We start from the raw sequence: 17,329 nt of genomic DNA on the forward strand, positions 1-17,329 counted from the left end.
GGGGGGGGGGCAGATTGCAGTTCATCTGTATTTATAAATTCAACTTATTCATGAAAATGGTATAGAGAGAAATGTTACGTCTCGCATGATGAAATCTGTATTATGCTTATCATTTTTTCATGCAATTTTTAGCGTTAATCGAGAGTAATTGAATATCTGGAAGTCTCCATCTATTTAATGCAACTACCCGAGTGGAAATTCCGGTCAGGTCTTCATCAAGTTTGGATCAGGTTAGACCTGACCACTGATCAGGTATTGATCAAGTTGACGGATCCGGTCTTGATCAGGACGAATGGATCCGAACTTGATCAAGCCAGCTGTATGAAAACCGGATGAGCTGTCCGTCAGTATCAATAAAAATTATCAATGATTATTAATATCGAAAACAAAAAATAATTCAATTCTTTCACCGTAGGCGGCCTCTCTTAATGAATCTTTACTGTTATTACCTCTGAAAAAGCTTATTATTTTTTTACCGATGCTGGGGATCGAACCGGGGACCCTATGATTGCTAATCCTGTGCCCTAACCACTACGCTATCGCGCTATTACTATTGAGTAAACTGTACATTGCCTATATGATTTGTATCGAGGTATTCGTTGAATTTACGATTATTCCTGATCTCCCGGATGTGCGTGTGTATTCTCAGAGATAAAATATGCTCAATTAAATTTTTATTTATTACATTAATGAATAATAATCATGATAATAACAATAACACTAATAAATAAATAGACATTTGGTGATTTTTTTTCTCAAGATCATTTGCGTGTAAGTTTGATACTCCTCTAATACGTATTTACGGCATCATCATCCCTCTCTTCTGTACATTTGAGAAGGGCTGGCTGTTAATTAAATTAAATTCATGAAATTAAATAAATTGAATTTAATTTATTTTAATTATAGTATAATGATCGTTTTTAAAGATTGAAAATAATTATTGATAATAGTTGATAAAACTTAATTTAAATAGTATAATAATAGTTAATTAAATTACCCGAAAAACTTATTAAAATTAATGTCAGGTGGACCGGATCTGAATCTGATCATTTTCTCTTTAATTGACCCCGTTCAAATGCCGATCGAAGACATCAAATCCGCATTTGATCAAATTGGGCTCAGGCGACCGACCTTAGGGTGAGATCGTGCCTACCTGATCAGAACTTGATTTGAATCATCCTGCAGTTTTTCGGATCCGATCTACTGGATCAAAACTTGGTCAGGTTCTCATCAGGCATCATCTGATCATGTCTACCTGATCAGAACTTGATCTGAACACGCCCGTAGTTTCTCGGATCCGATTTCCTGGATCAGAACTTGGTCAGGTTCTCATCAGGAATCACCGGATCAGTCGAACCTTACAAAAACCTGATCAAGTTCTGATCGTGCTTCAGGTGGGCCTGAAGCACGATTCCCACTCGGGTATCAGTTCATAGTTAAGTTTCGAACAAATGAAATAGTTCGCAAAAAAATATATATTGCAGACATGTGCTGGACAGTCTCAAAAGTGATTTGAGATGAGAATGAAAGTAACTCAAGAAGATTTATTTCTCAAACCCCCGGAGAAACAACATACTCAGGTATTTTCCCAGAAATTCATTTTTCAAAAAATTATAAAAAATCAGCGCATGTTTCCGAAGGGGTAAGTTTTATAAAATTGTAATATCAGACCCCTCCCCCTCACCCCTCTAAATTTTCACCCATCCGGATACATGCGGCTGTCTTCAACCCACCGGAGAAACAACAGTCATGTATTTTCCCCGAAATTCCTTTTTTTTTTAATTATAAAGAATCAGTACATGTTTCCGGAGGGGTTAATTTTCTTACAATGTAGTCTTAAACCCCTCCCTCTCACCCCCCTAAATTTTCATCCCTCCGGATACATGCGGGTGTCTTCAACCTCCCGGAAAAACCGCATACTCATGTATTTTCCCCGAAATTCATTGTTTAAAAAATTATAAAAAATCAGCGCATGTTTCCGGAGGGGTAAGTTTTATAAAAGTGTGATATCAGAGCCCTCCCCCTCACCCCCCTAAATTTTCACCCCTCCGGATACATCCGGCTGTCTTCAACCCCCCGGAGAAACAACATACTCATGTATTTTTCCCGGAATTCATTTTTCAAAAAATTATAAAAAATCAGCGCATGTTTCCGCAGGGGTAAATTTTAGAACAATTTAGTCTCAAACCTCTCCCCCTCGCCCCCCTAAATTTTCATCCCTCCGGATATATGCGGGTGTCATCAACCCCTCGGAGAAACCGCATACTCATGTATTTTTCCCGAAATTCGTTGTTTAAAAAATTAGAAAAAATCAGCGCATGTTTCCGGAGGGGTAAATTTTATAAAAATGTAATCTCAGACCCCTTTCCCTCACCCCCCTAAATTTTCATTCCTCCGGATACATGCGTCTATTTTCCACAGATAAAAAAACCGAGCGGGTAAATAAATTGATTTATTTATTGAATTAATCAATTTTTTAGTTCGAATATTAATGCATAAAAAAGATAATTGTTTAGAAACTAAATTTCATTCATTTTTACAACATAATTTAAAATATTATTTTAAAAAAAGGGCCCCTGCACTCAGTGCGCCTAGAGTACAGTCCGCGCCAAAAGACGTGCCTATTTTTCGCCAGAATCGTTCGCCAGTTTCAGCGTCATGTATATTTTATAGTTAGTTTTGCTAATAAATTAGCAATACGCTNCAGAGGGGTGAGGGGGAGGGGTCTGAGATTACATTTTTATAAAATTTACTCCTCCGGAAATATGCGCTGATTTTTTATAATTTAAAAAAAAATGGATTTCGGGGAAAATACATGATCATGCGGTTTCTCCAAGGGATTGAAGACAACCGCATGTATCCGGATTGGTGAAAATTTAGGGGGGTGAGGGGTAGGGATCTGAGATTATATTTTTATAAAATTTATCCCTCCGGAAACAGGCGCTGATTTTTTATAATTTTTTAAGCAACGAATTTCGGAGAAAATACATGAGTATGCGGTTTGTCCGGGGGGTTGAAGACACCCGCATATATCCGAAGGGATGAAAATTTAGGGGGGCGAGGGGGAGGGGTTTGGGACTACATTGTTGTAAAATTTACCCCTCCGGAACCATGCGCTGATTTTTTATAATTTTTTGAAAAATGAATTTCCTGGAAAATACATGAATATGTTGTTTCTCCGGGGGGTTAAAGACAGCCGCATGTATCCGGAGGGGTGAAAATTTAGTGGGGTGAGGGGGAGGGATCTGAGATTATATTTTTATAAAATTTACCCCTCCGGAAACATGCGCTGATTTTTCATAATTGAAAAAAAATGAATTTCAGGGAAAATACATGAGTATGCGGTTTCTCCGGGGGGTTGAAGACAGTCGCATGTATCTGGAGGGGTGAAAATTTAGGGGGGTGAGGGGGAGGGGTCTGAGATTACATTTTTATTAATTTCCCCCTCCGGAAACATGCGCTGATTTTTGATAGTTACAAAAATGAATTTCGGGGAAAATACATGATCATGCGGTTTCTCCGCGGGACTGAAGACAGCCGCATGTATCCGGAGGGGTGAAAATTTAGGGGGGTGAGGGGGAGGGGTCTGAGATTACATTTTTATCCAATTTACTCCTCCGTAGACATGCACTGATTTTGTATAATTTTTTAAACAATGAATTTCGGGGAAAATACATAAGTATGCGGTTTCTGCGGGGGGTTGAAGACAGCCGCATGTATCTGGAGGGGTAAACATTTAGGGAGGTGACGGAGAGCGGTCTCAGATTACATTTTTATAAAATTTACCCCTCCGGAAACATGCACTGATTTTTTATAATTAAAAAAAATGAATTTCGGGAAAAATTCATGATCATGCGGTTTCTCCGGGGGGTTGAAGACAGCCGCATGTATCCGGATGGGTGAAAATTTAGGAGGGTAAGGGGGACGGGTCACAAATTTCATTTTTACAAGAGTCATTCCTTCGGAAGCATGTTGGAATTTTTTATCATTTTTTTAACAATCGATTTCGGGAAAAATACAAGATAATGGGGTTTTCACAGAGGGTTGAAGACAGACGTGTGTATCCATAGGGTTGTACGTTTCGTTCGAAGAGGGGGGGGGGCAGATTGCAGTTCATCTGTATTTATAAATTCAACTTATTCATGAAAATGGTATAGAGAGAAATGTTACGTCTCGCATGATGAAATCTGTATTATGCTTATCATTTTTTCATGCAATTTTTAGCGTTAATCGAGAGTAATTGAATATCTGGAAGTCTCCATCTATTTAATGCAACTACCCGAGTGGAAATTCCGGTCAGGTCTTCATCAAGTTTGGATCAGGTTAGACCTGACCACTGATCAGGTATTGATCAAGTTGACGGATCCGGTCTTGATCAGGACGAATGGATCCGAACTTGATCAAGCCAGCTGTATGAAAACCGGATGAGCTGTCCGTCAGTATCAATAAAAATTATCAATGATTATTAATATCGAAAACAAAAAATAATTCAATTCTTTCACCGTAGGCGGCCTCTCTTAATGAATCTTTACTGTTATTACCTCTGAAAAAGCTTATTATTTTTTTACCGATGCTGGGGATCGAACCGGGGACCCTATGATTGCTAATCCTGTGCCCTAACCACTACGCTATCGCGCTATTACTATTGAGTAAACTGTACATTGCCTATATGATTTGTATCGAGGTATTCGTTGAATTTACGATTATTCCTGATCTCCCGGATGTGCGTGTGTATTCTCAGAGATAAAATATGCTCAATTAAATTTTTATTTATTACATTAATGAATAATAATCATGATAATAACAATAACACTAATAAATAAATAGACATTTGGTGATTTTTTTTCTCAAGATCATTTGCGTGTAAGTTTGATACTCCTCTAATACGTATTTACGGCATCATCATCCCTCTCTTCTGTACATTTGAGAAGGGCTGGCTGTTAATTAAATTAAATTCATGAAATTAAATAAATTGAATTTAATTTATTTTAATTATAGTATAATGATCGTTTTTAAAGATTGAAAATAATTATTGATAATAGTTGATAAAACTTAATTTAAATAGTATAATAATAGTTAATTAAATTACCCGAAAAACTTATTAAAATTAATGTCAGGTGGACCGGATCTGAATCTGATCATTTTCTCTTTAATTGACCCCGTTCAAATGCCGATCGAAGACATCAAATCCGCATTTGATCAAATTGGGCTCAGGCGACCGACCTTAGGGTGAGATCGTGCCTACCTGATCAGAACTTGATTTGAATCATCCTGCAGTTTTTCGGATCCGATCTACTGGATCAAAACTTGGTCAGGTTCTCATCAGGCATCATCTGATCATGTCTACCTGATCAGAACTTGATCTGAACACGCCCGTAGTTTCTCGGATCCGATTTCCTGGATCAGAACTTGGTCAGGTTCTCATCAGGAATCACCGGATCAGTCGAACCTTACAAAAACCTGATCAAGTTCTGATCGTGCTTCAGGTGGGCCTGAAGCACGATTCCCACTCGGGTATCAGTTCATAGTTAAGTTTCGAACAAATGAAATAGTTCGCAAAAAAATATATATTGCAGACATGTGCTGGACAGTCTCAAAAGTGATTTGAGATGAGAATGAAAGTAACTCAAGAAGATTTATTTCTCAAACCCCCGGAGAAACAACATACTCAGGTATTTTCCCAGAAATTCATTTTTCAAAAAATTATAAAAAATCAGCGCATGTTTCCGAAGGGGTAAGTTTTATAAAATTGTAATATCAGACCCCTCCCCCTCACCCCTCTAAATTTTCACCCATCCGGATACATGCGGCTGTCTTCAACCCACCGGAGAAACAACAGTCATGTATTTTCCCCGAAATTCCTTTTTTTTTTAATTATAAAGAATCAGTACATGTTTCCGGAGGGGTTAATTTTCTTACAATGTAGTCTTAAACCCCTCCCTCTCACCCCCCTAAATTTTCATCCCTCCGGATACATGCGGGTGTCTTCAACCTCCCGGAAAAACCGCATACTCATGTATTTTCCCCGAAATTCATTGTTTAAAAAATTATAAAAAATCAGCGCATGTTTCCGGAGGGGTAAGTTTTATAAAAGTGTGATATCAGAGCCCTCCCCCTCACCCCCCTAAATTTTCACCCCTCCGGATACATCCGGCTGTCTTCAACCCCCCGGAGAAACAACATACTCATGTATTTTTCCCGGAATTCATTTTTCAAAAAATTATAAAAAATCAGCGCATGTTTCCGCAGGGGTAAATTTTAGAACAATTTAGTCTCAAACCTCTCCCCCTCGCCCCCCTAAATTTTCATCCCTCCGGATATATGCGGGTGTCATCAACCCCTCGGAGAAACCGCATACTCATGTATTTTTCCCGAAATTCGTTGTTTAAAAAATTAGAAAAAATCAGCGCATGTTTCCGGAGGGGTAAATTTTATAAAAATGTAATCTCAGACCCCTTTCCCTCACCCCCCTAAATTTTCATTCCTCCGGATACATGCGTCTATTTTCCACAGATAAAAAAACCGAGCGGGTAAATAAATTGATTTATTTATTGAATTAATCAATTTTTTAGTTCGAATATTAATGCATAAAAAAGATAATTGTTTAGAAACTAAATTTCATTCATTTTTACAACATAATTTAAAATATTATTTTAAAAAAAGGGCCCCTGCACTCAGTGCGCCTAGAGTACAGTCCGCGCCAAAAGACGTGCCTATTTTTCGCCAGAATCGTTCGCCAGTTTCAGCGTCATGTATATTTTATAGTTAGTTTTGCTAATAAATTAGCAATACGCTTCCGGATGATTATTTTGCACATAATTCATTGTTTATTTCATTTTATTACATTGAATACGATATCCTTTTACCTAATTTTGTCAGATTTTTAACTTACAAGGAACACTAGGGAGGTGTTCCCCTCCGATTTTGATCAAAGTCATATATGTTGTAGAGGACTCAAAACTAAAGGACACGTATTTTTTTTATCGGCTAATATGCGGCTTTAGGGGGGGAAACCATGGTCAGAAGGTGACCACCTTCGGGGGTGATCTTTCAATCCCACCAATAAGGAGGGTGTAATTTCAACCCCCGGATGAACTATCAATTATGATTTTCATAGTTTCTCATCAGCTATATATTACCTTGATGAAATGGATGAAAAACTTCACCACTGTGATGGGTGATATTTCCGAGAAATAATTTTTTTCACTCCAGAAAACTTCAGTTCCGGGGAAAATCTAAAAACAGGTATTCTGCATTTTTCCGTGCTCTTTCAAATGCAATTGGTTTTATTAAATTATGAGCAATATATATATTTTTTTGAAAAACAAAATTTTTACGGGGTAGTTTACCTCCCCAATTTCAACCCCCGGAGGAACTATCAATTGTGATTTTTATAACTTCTCACAAGCTATTCATTACCGTGATGAACATTTGTAAAAACACCCTCCTTATCGGTGGGATTGAAAGATCATCCCCGAAGGTGGTCACCTTCTGACCATGGTTTCCCCCCCTAAAGCCGCGTATTAGCCGATAATAGTATATTTCGTCATTAGGCCGAAAAAAATTTTTCTGGCGAAATGAGGTTTGCAGCACGAGCCGAAGGCGAGGGCTGCAATCATATTCGTCAGAAAAGTTTTTTTTGGCCGTATGATGAACAATATTTTTTGTCATGACGGCCGTAGGCAGAGATTCACGGACGTGGAGCGGAGCAGAGCGTCCGTGAAACGCTGCCTTACGGCTGGAATGACAAAAAAAAATACGTGTCCTTCAGCTTTGAGTCCTCTACAATATATATAATAGGGTGGCCCATTTTACGGGTATTCCTGAATATTTCCGATTTCGTCTCAAAAAATGATTCTTCAGTTAATAAAATACCCCTGTGAATTTTTTCATATTTTTAAACTGCATTTTGATGGTTGCGCCGTGTGTTTAAAGTTTGACTGACATTTTTGACCTACTGGCAGTAGAGGTCATAAAACTTGGGTAGAAGTTAAATATCCTCAATGATACGCCCGTGTCAGGTAGTAAGTATGGCTCCGAGTGAGGGTTCGGGTGAGTCACCTAGGTAATTGTTTTTTTTCATGTTCTTTAGTCTTTGATTATTCTCGATATATTGAGAATTGGATAGTCCTCATGGGCAAAATATATTTTTTCAATCTGAAGGATGTATGAAATTAATTAAAATGTTTCGAAAAATAATGATATAAAATAGAGTTGAAGGAAATAAGCATAATTAACCTTCTGAGTTGAATAAACGCTCCCAGGATTTCTTCGGATTAAGTTAGGTTTGTCTAATGCCTTTTTTGTTACAAATGTAGTTGACACTTCTTTCAAATATATGGGAAATATAAAATTCTCAATATATCAAAAATAATCAAAGAGTAAAAAATACAAAAAACCGAAGAAAAAGAAGTTATTAAAAACTTGATACATGAAATATTGAAGAACAATTTTTCTGGCCTAATGAATGGAATCCCCTCTTCCACCACTCCCTGACATTATCGTGGATTTTCCTTGCCCCCTTCTGCCGCCTGAAGCGTATTACTAACGCACTACAGTCATTATAGAAGGTTTTCCTCTGTTCTTATCGTTTTTTCATGAATGCATCATCCGAAAACATGAAAACTATATACAAAATTTTAGCTAAATTTTAAAGCAGCTCTACGATGCGAGTTCAGTCCCCTCCCAGCGCAGGTTAGTTCGGCAGGTCAAATTTTTTGCCTAGGCTCAATTTCTGTGTTTACGACCGTTGTAAAAGCACCGCATGAGCCGGACACCTGTCTTTACTGGAAATTTAGGAATTATCTTTCGCATTTTTTTCAGAATTCGATTGGTGGGGAAGAAAATTTTTTTCTTTGAATTATTGTCAGATAGTTCCATAATCCATCAACCGAATCGGGATGAAAAACGGCCAGATACTCAGCGTGCTAGAGGCGTCTAAAAATCACTGAATTGAGTAGAAATGAAGATTTTCATTTTGATAAGTAATAAGTTTTCTGTTGAGAAAAAAATTAATTCTGTTCTTAAACCTCCCTCTGAACGGTTCACGGAGGGGAAATACCGAGGGATGTAATAATTGAGTCTTTAAAAAATTATTGACACATTCGATCTCTACGATGCGTGTAAAAGTCCATAAGAAATAAAACTACACGGCGCAACCTTGAAAAATGATTCAAAAATTTTGAAAAAATTCACATGTACTTTCCATGTCATTGGTTATCTTTATCAAACACGAAAATTATGAAATTCAATTTTTTTTACATATGAGCCATCCTAATATATAAGTTTGATTAAAATCGGAGGGGAACACCTCCCTAGTGTTCCTTGTTAGTTGAATGTTCTCAGCATCATTATTCTTATTATCCCTTTTCTTCTATACAACCGGTTGTCTTTTTTACAGTTCTATCTCTGCCCCCACCCTTCGATAAAATGTTAATAGACAAATTTTATTTTCATATAGTTGAATGAATTTGAAACATCACATTTGAAGAAACCATCAGAAAGATCACTTTCAGGAAAATTAATGAAAAATTCCAAATTTTCAATAATCATCTTAAAAATCAAATCAAATCGCCTTGATCATCGAACTCGGTCAAAGGGACCTTCAAACAAATTTCTCAAGTCATCAGTTAATTAGTTCAGAACATTTTTTTTAGTTATTGTGGGATAACCAATATTCGAAAAAATGAAAAAATTAAAAAACTAATCGATGAATTAAATTTTAATTGATGGCGATCGATACGGCTCAACAATACCTACATTTGAAAAAAAAAAACTTAATTCCATCCATTCATTAGCGAACAACTGAAGAAAAATTATTACCACATACATACATACACACATACGTACGGACAAGGTCTAAAAATTGCAATTGTGGATTTTTTGGATCATAAAAGGTCGATATATAACACAAAAAATACAAAACTCAACTTGGATTGATTATAATGCTTCCATTCGAAAACAAAAACTAAAGAACTCGCTTCATCAGAGAAATGGATTTCAAGGATTTAATTACTGAATCCAGCATTGCTTTGGTTTATAACATGATGCAAGAAGATGAGGCCAAGTTATTCTCTAAAACCGAAATTAATACCATTTTCATCACGCTGTGTGAAAAAGTAACTTTTTAGGCACGCTTCGCGTGGCTAAAACGTCCCGTTTCCACACATTGTGAGGAAAATATCGTTCGATACTCGTGGGAAAAGTGTTTTTTGGCTCGTGAGATTATATCACTCGCCTTCGGCTCGGGCTATAAACCTCCCACGAGCTCTTTTCTGCACTCGTAACGAAATATGCTATTGTAGATTTTTTCATGCTGAATTGTACGTCAGGCTTTGGAGAGAAAAATGTTGAAGCTGTGAAATTGGTTGAAAATCTCATTTTAAAAAAATTCAAACCAGATGAAATATACATAAAATTGAATAGGAAGAAATAACAACATATAGTGGAAGAATCATTTTATCTGTTAGAATCAACCGCCTTCAATTCCGTGGCGTGATGTCGGTGCAAAAAATCCTGAAATTCATAAATTTGTTTGAACTCCCTGTTGATTATGTGAACTCTCGGAAGTTGGCTTCATATATATTTCTAACCATCTGGAATTAATTTAACGGCCACGTGGTTATTTCCGCATTGACTCAAGGTTATAGAAATTAAGCCTGAGAAGATTCTCAAATAAATTTCTCTATTGAAGGTGATATTATTAGTAGACATACAAAAGGAAAATTGTCAATTGGGGAACTATCGTTGGAAGACTGATGCGTTTCATGTGAAGTATTTTCTTTCTATCACTTCACTTCTCTCTCCCGTTTAATCTTCGTGATCGCTCCCCTGGGTTCCTTCATTGGAGCCATGTAATCACTTCACTTGTCCCTCCTATTTGTCAGTTGTGATCTTTGCACTTCTCTCCTCCATTTGACCCTAATAATCACTCTCCTCGTCTTTGCGATTTGGTATCAATTCTCTGGCATGAGTTTATTAAAATATTCGAGATTTATAAATTGTCGTCAAAGCCAATTTCTGAATCAATTTTTTTCTCGAAAAACAGAAATAAATCTTTTAAGGGGATCTTAAAAATACACTTAACACTCTTGAACCTGGCTGGTGGGTTTGATTTCATGAAATACATATAGAAGTACTCGACTTTATAAAAAAAAATTCATTCTAAAAATGATTTGCTGTAATTTCTCCAGCAAAGAAATTAAATTCAATGCTTTAAAGAAAGTTGGGCCGATGCGAATTGTGTTCAAGAGAAGTTGGAAAGTAAGTCTACATGACTTCTCAACTAGTCCAGGGAATATAAGAGATGAGGAACATGTAACTAAGATAGAACTGCTATCCTGGGGGCTTCATGGATCCTCCTGGCGTTCCCGTAGCGAGACCTCATAATAAATAATGGATGTAAGAAAATTCAGGATTAAGTGATAAAGAAAAAATACCTCACACTGAGCGCATCAGTCTCCCAACGATAGATCTCCAATTGACAATTTTCCTTTTGAAAGTCTGCCAATATCACCTTCAGCCGAGAAATAACCATATGGTTCTTAAATTAACTGTAGGGGGTTAGAAATATATACAAAGCCAACTTCCGAGAGTTCACTTAATCAACAGATAGTTTAAACAAATTTATAAATTTCAGGATTTTTTACAGCGATATCACGCCATGGAATTAAAGAAGGTTTACTCTAACGCATAAAATGATTCTTCATCTATAGTTGAAAATTAACAGAATATACCCTGTTATTTTTTCCCATTCACTTTTATCTGCAATTAAGTTAATATGATTTTTTTTAATGTCATGTTCAACCCATTTCACAATTTCAATATTTTTTTTCTCCAAAACCTGTCATGTTAGGGGAATTATACACAAACTATTGAAGTCACTACGAAAAAATCTATAAGTGGTATTAATTTCATTTCGGAGTGACTAAATGCACCATACACGGCTCACGGGAAATCAATCCGTGATTGTATTGGAGTCACGGGTCTCGAGGGCAAGCTAACCGTGTCTGTATTAGAATCACGGAAAGTCCCCAACTTTACTTCCCGTCGCTCGAACAAGTTTCTAGATTATCCTTTGCCGATAACTCCTAAACCGTGACTGTTATTTTCATAACCTCCCCAAATTAAATTAATCAAGCCACCCATTCCAAATTTTTTATGAAAAAAACCTTTTTTTTAGACTGTATCCTCAATATGAATATGAGAATAACTATGTTAATGAAGCATGTGGGTAAAACTAAAGATTTTTCATTTATTTCTAACGATTCGTTACTTAATAAAAACGCTAAACTTGGAGAGAGGAAATATCATTTGACAGCTGATTTGCTCATTGTCAAATAGTTTATTATGTGACAGAACGAAGTTGAAAAAATCATTGATTACGATATCGAAAAGCGAAACAACAAAGTAGTAAACCGGATTTTCATTTTTTATGAATTGTTCAGTCTCTGGAATGAGTAATTGTAAGACAAAATGTCAACAAATCGTGTTCGAAATTCAAAACTTTTAAAGTGATTTTTTTTTAATGTTGATTTTTTTTTAACACGAGTGTTAACTAATGATTAATCCACGGTTCTCTTTTTTCTTATTGGTGATGATTACTAAGAATTTAATTATTTAGTGAATCATAAAGTCTGTGAAAAAATGTTTGGAGACCTTGCTTTTTCACAAAATTTTGATCGATAAAAAAAGCCTCAACAGTTTTTCCTAGACTCAAAATTTATTGATTTTTTATTTTTCAATTAATTAATTAGTTATTACTGAACTACTTGAAGAAGTGACGATTGATGATTGTTTTTGAAATTCTACTGTCTTTCATTACTAATTTCTAGTGAATGAGTTTAATGCTATGAATAAAAAGACAAGAGGCTTTCATGAACTAAAAAAAAGATCACTATTTGATCTTAAAATTACTCATCTCTGAAATAATCAACGATTGACAAAATTATTTATGACTATCCAATGAATACCTGAAAAAAAAAGATTGCTATGAAATTATATTGCAAATGAGAAAAGATGGCGAAAAATGTTTAGATTGTATATTACCATTATCAAATAGTTTATCATGTCTTAGAATGAAATTTAAAAAATCATTAAATGGTTAATTCTAAGTATTAAAGTATCAATTGAATGAACATACATGCAGAAATATTATTTAACAAATAAAATGTCTCAAGTGTTCAATTTCAGTTCCACACTGCTTCCATTCAAATCATTTAATCAATTATCTAATTATCCCTTCAAAGACAACAAATTATTCTCAAAAATCTTTTTATCTAATCAATCTATAGATTGAGGAGAATATTCAAAATATTTTTCACGCTCAAAAAATCCTGTTTACTCAATTTTAATTGGATAATGCCTCCTTATTATGCACAAAAAATGGGAAAAAAATTAAAAAAAAAAACAAAATGCTAACATACAGAAAATTTTCCATTTAATGGACACATCAGAAAATTTATTTTTTCAATTAAATTTTCCTTAAAAATCCTGTTTACTCAATTTTAATTAGATAATGCCTCATTATTATGCACAAAAAATGGGAAAAAAAATTAAAAAAAAAAACAAAATGCTAACATACAGAAAATTTTCCATTTAATGGACACATCAGAAAATTTATTTTTTCAATTAAATTTTCCTTAAAAATCCTGTTTACTCAATTTTAATTAGATAATGCCTCATTATTATGCACAAAAAATGGGAAAAAAAATTAAAAAAAAAAACAAAATGCTAACATACAGAAAATTTTCCATTTAATGAACACAGCAGAAAATTTATTTTTTCAATTAAATTTTCTGATGTGTTCATTACATTGAAAATTTTCTGTATGTTAGCATTTTGTTTTTTTTTTTTAAGTTTTTTCCCATTTTTTGTGCATAATAAGGAGGCATTATCCAATTGAAATTGAGTAAACAGGATTTTTTGTGCGTGAAAAATATTTTGAATATTCTCCTCAATCTATAGATTGATTAGATAAAAAGATTTTTGAGAATAATTTGTTGTCTTTGAAGGGATAATTAGATAATTGATTAAATGATTTGAGTGGAAACGGTGTGGAACTGAAATTGAGCACGTGAGACATTTTATTTGTTAAATAATATTTCTGCATGTATGTTCATTCAACTGATACTTTAATACTTAGAATTAACCATTTAATGATTTTTTAAATTTCATTCTGAGACATGATAAACTATTTGACAATGGTAATAAACAATCTAAACATTTTTCGCCATCTTTTCTCATTTGCAATATAATTTCATAGCAATCGTTTTTTGCCAGGTATTCATTGGATAGCCATAAATAATTTTGTCAATCGTTGATTATTTCAGAGATGAGTAATTTTAGGATCAAATAGTGATCTTTTTTTTAATTCATGAAAGCCTCTTGTCTTTTTATTCATAGCATTAAACTCATTCACTAGAAATTAGTAATGAAAGACAGTAGAATTTCAAAAACAATCATCAATCGTCACTTCTTCAAGTAGTTCAGTAATAACTAATTAATTAATTGAAAAATAAAAAATCAATAAATTTTGAGTCTAGGAAAAACTGTTGAGGCTTTTTTTATCGATCAAAATTTTGTGAAAAAGCAAGGTCTCCAAACATTTTTTCACAGACTTCATGATTCACTAAATAATTAAATTCTTAGTAATCATCACCAATAAGAAAAAAGAGAATAGTGGATTAATCATTAGTTAACACTCGTGTTAAAAAAAAAATCAACATTAAAAAAAAATCACTTTAAAATTTTTGAATTTCGAACACGATTTGTTGACATTTTGTCTTACAATTACTCATTCCAGAGACTGAACAATTTATAAAGAATGAAAATCCGGTCTACTTGATTGTTGTTTCGCTTTTCGATATCGTAATCAATGATTTTTTCAACTTCGTTCTGTCACATAATAAACTATTTGACAATGAGCAAATCAGCTGTCAAATGATATTTCCTCTCTCCAAGTTTCGCGTTTTTATTAAGTAACGAATCGTTAGAAATAAATGAAAAATCTTTAGTTTTACCCACATGCTTCATTAACATAGTTATTCTCATATTCATATTGAGGATACAGTCTAAAAAAAAGGTTTTTTTTATAAAAAATTTGGAATGGGTGGCTTGATTAATTTAATTTGGGGAGGTTATGAAAATAACAGTCACGGTTTAGGAGTTATTGGCAAAGGATAATCTAGAAACTTGTTCGAGCGACGGGAAGTAAAGCTGGGGACTTTCCGTGATTCTAATACAGACACGGTTAGCTTGCCCTCGAGACCCGTGACTCCAATACAATCACGGATTGATTTCCCGTGAGCCGTGTATGGTGCATTTAGTCACTCCGTTTTTTATTCATCTCAACTTGTTCTGTAAAATGTCTAAAATTGTTTGTAATAGCAGAGACAATATCACTTTGAAGGCGGGCCATGTCGGGTGCTCTTACCATCTGAGCTACCAGGACACTTACGAATTTCACTCTCAAATTGAACTGAGACTACTGGAGACTTACCCAATGACTTTGTCTCTTGACTCGATTGATCCCCTGGACAAGTTGGCCGGAGGTCGAATATCAAAATGTTGTTTTGCCTAATTGAATAGCACCTAATTCGGGAGATCCGCCATACCCGTTTGCCTATCTCCCCTACCCCCTTTCCATCCATGTGGTTTCCTTGGGAACGCTTCCATTCTTGTTAAAAAAAAAACAATTTTCCGCAGTTTTCTCTCCAGCATCCGGGAGCACCTGAAAAGCGCCTAATTATCCCCTGGGTTTGATTTTTTTTATCGCTTTCTTCCCCACTTTTCGGGCTAACTTGATGGTCGAATTGAAAAAACGCAATTTTGAGAAAACCTATAAGAGCACAAAAAAAATTGGCCCGAAAAAAGCGCCTACAAAGCGCCTAATTTTGCAAAAATTTTGGACCAGATTTGAGCACCTAGCACTGCTAACTTGACGGACCCCTTAAAGGGTAACAGAAGGCGACCGTTTTCTCGAAAATTTTCAGTTATAATACCTCGAGGCCTTCAAAATTATCGGAATATTTCCTGATCGCTTCGTTGCAAACAAACAAAAGTGTCAAGCATTCGGCAAATTTTCCGGGACTGGATTTTGGCCAAGCGGAGCGCAGTATTCGAGGGCTTCTTCCAGCAAAACATCCAATTGGTTAGAAACAAATGAAAAGCTGCTATGCAATTATCAGATGCAATTTCCAGAAGGTAGTGTGTAATTTCCGAAAAAATTTGATAACAAAAGAGTATCGTGACCTCGAATACTGGGCTATGATTGGCTAAAAGCCAGTCCTAGAAAATTCTCACACAAATTTTCAGAAAGTTATTAATATTTTTTGAACCCAAAGCACATTAATCTCCATTATCGCTTCCTGGAGATTTATGTGCTTGGATATGTATAAATATCGATAACTTTCAGCAGGAAATTTGTTCAAAAAATTGGAAAATTGACGGCATTCTGTTACCCCTTAAGGGAGAAAGTTAGTGTAATTGACCCGAAAATCAAAACTGGAATTTCCATGATTTGTCGACGTTTCATAACCCCTAGAATCATTAGTTTAGAATAGAATCATTCGATTTTGATTGGATACTGTAAGGGTTTTTGTCAAAAGATGGCATACTCTTTTCTTCAAATAAAACAATAGAATATATTTAATAAAATATACTTGGGTAACATGTTTGATAATATGAAAAAGACTTTGCTCTAAGGCGTTTCTTACTCTCAAAACGTCATCTCTGTCACTTCCGACCTCTGACACCGACTCCGACCGACTGCCCTATATCTCCCACTCTCATTATGCGTAAGGCGCGTAGCTCTACGACGTCACACTGATGACTCATTAGTCCCACCGTGCATACATCTCACACAGACTCATACGAATACATGAAATTTAAAAATGAACTCTCACAACTCGACCAATCCTGACACTGATCCGTCCTCGGAGCACATAGAAATAATAAGTGATCATAAAAGCTTAACTCTATAAAATCATACACATGAAAATTAAATCTAAAGATTACATTATCCACTATTCTCCACATCTTCGTCATCAACTTCATCCTCAAGATTCATGTTTTTCCATGGCCTCATATTCTTCGCTTCCCATACACCCTCGTAGGGTCTCTGGGAATTCTGAAGTCCCTCCGGATCTGCAACTACATATCTGTCATTTCTCAACTTCTTCTGGATGGCATAAGGCCCTTTAAATTGTGGAATCAACTTCTTGGAAACTCCAGGGGTGCTTTCAAAATTTCTCAGAACCACTAAATCGCCTTCGTCATACTCATACGGTTTACGTCTCTTTTGATCAACATACCTTTTGTTGTACTCTTG

The 17,329-nt window shown here is 35.3% G+C and overlaps 1 protein-coding gene across 3 annotated transcripts in view; it reads right to left on the bottom strand.

Annotated features, from left to right (window-relative positions):
* The window catches only part of LOC107046173 (splicing factor 3B subunit 2), a 42,632-nt gene that overhangs the window by 21,711 nt on the left and 3,592 nt on the right, over positions 1-17,329 (bottom strand). The window contains exon 1 of one of the 3 annotated variants that reach the window (XM_015268696.1): positions 11,843-11,885. The exons of the other annotated variants lie outside the window; for them this stretch is intronic. The gene's annotated coding sequence lies outside the window, so the exon portion shown is untranslated. Of the gene's footprint in view, positions 1-11,842; positions 11,886-17,329 lie in introns of those variants that run through there. 3 annotated transcript variants of the gene reach the window in all.

This window comes from Diachasma alloeum, unplaced genomic scaffold (genome assembly GCF_001412515.2).
Source record: "Diachasma alloeum isolate Michigan unplaced genomic scaffold, Dall2.0 Dall_scaffold_01227, whole genome shotgun sequence".
In the NCBI taxonomy this organism is placed as follows: domain Eukaryota; kingdom Metazoa; phylum Arthropoda; class Insecta; order Hymenoptera; family Braconidae; genus Diachasma; species Diachasma alloeum.